Raw genomic sequence first — 4,451 nt, 5'->3', positions numbered from 1 at the left:
GTGGCCGGCTCTTCTGTGGCCTCCTCCCGCTCACAATTGACATAAACGAACCATCTATACAAATCAAGCATGCAAAACATGATAATTTTTACTTTGTCCATACAAATGAGATATCCCACTTAAACATTCAACTCGTCAATCAAGCTTCACAAAATAAAAAATCACTTCATGAAACAAAGAATGAGCTAACTCATCACGGAAGTCATTCACGATAGGAAGGGAGCCCGGAGCCCCTCACGCACCGAGGGAGGAGCACGCCATCGTTCCTCTGGAGGAAGGCTCTGTAGAGCCCAAGCCCCGGGAACCCCTCTAACGCTGGCCCTTGCGAGATGAGGTCGACACCGACATGGGTAGCAGGACCGCTTGCCGCCGACTGGGAACTTAATCTTTGGGCCTCTAGAAATAATGCAAGCCTGTAACTAAAATATGTAGAAAGGTGAACTGAATCTTTGGGCCTCTAGAAATAATGCAAGCCTGAAACTGAAATACCTAGAAAGGTGAACTGAATCTTTGGGCCTCTAGAAATAATGCAAGCATGAAACTAAAATACCTAGAAAGGTGAACTAAATCTTTGGGCCTCTAGAAATAATGCAAGCCTGAAACTAAAATACCTAGAAAGGTGAACTGAATCTTTGGGCCTATAGAAATAATGCAAGCCTGAAACTGAAATACCTAGAAAGATGAACTGAATCTTCAGGCCTCTAGAAATAATCCAAGCCTGAAACTAAAATACCTAGAAAGGTGAACTGAATCTTTGGGCCTCTAGAAATAATGCAAGCCTAAAACTGAAATACCTAGAAAGGTGAACTGAATCTTTGGGCCTCTAGAAATAATGCAAGCCTGAAACTAAAATACCTAGAAAGGTGAACTGAATCTTTGGGCGTCCAGAAATAATGCAAGCCTGAAACTGAAATACCTAGAAAGGTGAACTGAATCTTTGGGCCTCTACAAATAATGCAAGCCTGAAATTGAAATACCTAGAAAGGTGACCTAAATCTTTGGGACTCTAGAAAGATTTATTACCTCCTCAAGCAGCATCAAACAATTCCATGCGTGCACCACAAATCTATAGCAAGTTTGATCAGGATCTACTTTTCCAAATCAGAATTTGCGCTAGAGCAAGCAAGATCAATGCCGTGAGACTGAGAAGGAACGAGCAAACTCACCCCTCTCACGACCTCCCTGGTAGATGTGCCACCATCGCACACAACAGAGGGAGAAAAACGACTGGTGAAGGGGGAGCGGGGCGACCTTCGATGGCCGGAGGGAGAGGGCGGGTGGAGTAGGGCGGCGGAGGCCGAAAGGAGAGGGCGGCCGGAGGAGAGAGAGGGCGAGTGGCGCTTGGTCGGGCGGCCCTATGGGGAACATAGAGGAGTCGTGCGACATGGGGGGAGTGATCTGGTTCGGGCAGGTGAGATTTTTTAGTTCTCTTTTAGTGGGCCCGAGGATAACTAACCCAATTAGAACCTCTCCACTGGGCTAGTTTTTTTAGCTAGGTTAGAGCAAACTAGCTCAAACTAAGCCCTCTTCTTTCGATAATTTGAGGCTATTTCAACCCAAACTAGCTCTAACTCAGGGATCCAAACAAAGAGGAGTGTTACTGTACATGCTACAGTGTGGACCATAGCACATTGTTTTTATGGCCATATCACCACATTGTTTTCTACTGCTGGTTCACTGGGCTACCGTGGTTCGCACTCCTCCGACCTGAGTAGTAGTATAGTACTAGTATATACCGCATCATTCTTTGCTCCTTCTTACTACTCCGACATGTGGGAGAGCCAGCATCCGGGTCGATGTGTCATGCACCAGATTAGAGCGTGGAACGGAAGGGGGGCATCACCCCGGTCGGAGCGCCAGTAATTCATGACTATAGTGAGTGGTCATATCACAAGTCTTTCCAGCAGTAATGCTCCGTCAAATCGCAGAGCCCCACTCGCTCACCCTCCTCGCCTCTCTGTCAAAACGCCTACCCGCGCGTACTGCCCGGGAAAAGCCCCGCCCTCAACTTTTAACTACACGAAAATAGTTCGAGCTTGTTCGTTCTATATAAATACAGTATTTATTGTATGTTTATTCACCCATGGGGTTGTTCAATGAATGGAGGGGTGGGGAGCACAAGTGAATAATACTACCTCTGTCCGGGTTTATTGGTCCACATTGTATTTCGTGCCAAATTTTGACCGTAGATTAAACTAAGAAAATGTTCACGCATGTCACCAAACATTATATTTTTCAAAACTATGTTCAAATACGAATCCAATGAGATAATTGTTCTTGACATGCATTAACATTTAGTTAGTTAAATCTTTAGTCAAAATTTGGCAGAAACTATAAAAGGGATCTATAAACCAAGACAGAGGTTGTACTGTAGTAGTAAGTAGGAGTCGTAGAGTAGTCACCTTAAATAGAGATTTTCTTTTCTTTAATGCCACGTACACAAATTGAAATGCTTGTTTTGGAGAGAAAAAAGATAATCACCCCACTATATATGGACGCAGGGGCCTGAGCGCTTGCTTTACTAGGGTTGCTCTCTTCATTTTCTCATCCTCTCCAGATATAAACAAGACAACAGTAGCGACGTTTTCTCTCTGCTCACCACTGGACACAAATCCGGCCGGATCCCTTCGGCCGGTGTGTGTAGAGGACTAAAGGGTGCATCGTTCACGCAGTCATCACCGCCGAGGGAGGAAACCCACAGCTGCCGGAGGGGCCTGATCCTCTGCTCGTGTCGTTCCCTCCGACATAGCGCCGGCTCGGGAGGTCCTCCGACCCTTCTTCCTCCATGTCATATTCTCCGTAGATCCGACCTGCCGCCGCCGACATCCCGGCGACCCTCAGGTATAAGTTCTTCGAAAGCGGCCTTGCTCTACTGCCCCAGCTCCCCACGTGTCTGCATGTGCATCTTTTTCTACTCCCATCAGCTCTTCCAAAGCCACCTAAATTTTTAGTATTATTAGAGGTAAAGCTACTTCATGCATTCGAATCTAGGGCTTTGTTCAAACAACAAAGAAAGGGGTGAAAGTTGTAGCCTGAATCTAGGACTTGATTCAAAGAGGAAATAATATGGTGAAACTAGTAGAGACCGGATACCCAACCGGTCTCTTGGTCGAAAAGGGAAATAATGGGAAAATGCAGTACAAACTGGATAAGGAATAGATCTAATATTGGTTGAAAAAAGGATAGAAAGTGGCGGCTGGTGGACAAGTCAACAGAGTATGTCCAGGATTAGATTTGCTGCCATCACATAGTAAATGGTCTCCAGGATTAGATTTGCTGCCCTCACATAGTAAATGGTCTCAGAATTAGATTTGCTGCCCTCACATAGTAAAAGGTCTCAGGATTAGATTTGCTGCCCTCACATAGTAAAAGGTCTCCAGGATTAGATTTGCTGCCCTCACATAGTAAAAGGTGTCCAGGATTAGATTTGCTGCCCTCACATAGTAAAAGGTCTCCAGGATTAGATTTGCTGCCCTCACATAGTACAACGTCTCCAGGATTAGGTTTGCTGCCCTCACATAGCGTGAACAAGCTCGTCATCACCACTTTATGCCTCCTTGTAGGTACATTGTGCTGATGCGTCCACTATTGCACGTCCTTATACCAACCTTTTGCTGTTGTTAATGTAAGGGCGCATGTAAAATGAAGCGATCACACTGTTACCTTAGGGACATGTCTAACCAGTGTTATCGTTAATCTAATGCCTCCAGTGATAAGATGCAATTAAACTATGTTACAAATGACACTCCTGCTGTTTTCCCCAGTATGATAAGTAAGTTGCTCCTTTGCGCTGCTGAGTGTCCTGGTGTCCAAACGGTCCCATGCCCTTAAACCAACTCTTTAGCTGCTGTTGATTTACTATGTCTGGTAAACAAGCAATGCCACCATTAAAGTAATCCCATATTTGAGGAATCTCATTGTTGATCGTAATGCTTCTGGTAACATGAAGCATTGCTGACGTTTTAAAATTGCTACTGTCCTTGCGTGATTGCCATGAACATAATTAAGATGCTTCTTTTCATTTTGTATATGTTTCGTATATTCCTATTGACCACCAACTGTTTATTTTCTATCATTTTGTGCAGATAGGGATATCCATTTCACCTTGTTGCTATTGTGACCTTTTGGTGAATTGCACAAAACACTTTTTTATGGAACGAGTGTCTTGTGCAGTTCAACTAAAATTTCACGTGGGCAACATTTCTCAATTTTGGTGGAACTACACAAAATGGTGATTGGATTTTCCAAAATCTCTGTCAAGTTCTGCTGGTAATCTCGTGCAACATTTTATTAGCCTTTGCAAGATGGAGTCGTCACTGTTACCACAATGGCACTTTATTTAGTGGAACTGCACAAAAGGATAAGAAAATTATAGTTGCACCTTACATGAGCCGGACAGCCAACCTTAATGTTCCTCAATTTTAGTGCAACTACTAAAGAAGAACCTGCCA

This window comes from Triticum dicoccoides, chromosome 3B (assembly GCF_002162155.2).
Source record: "Triticum dicoccoides isolate Atlit2015 ecotype Zavitan chromosome 3B, WEW_v2.0, whole genome shotgun sequence".
NCBI lineage: Eukaryota > Viridiplantae > Streptophyta > Magnoliopsida > Poales > Poaceae > Triticum > Triticum dicoccoides.
This window is presented reverse-complemented; position numbering follows the sequence as displayed.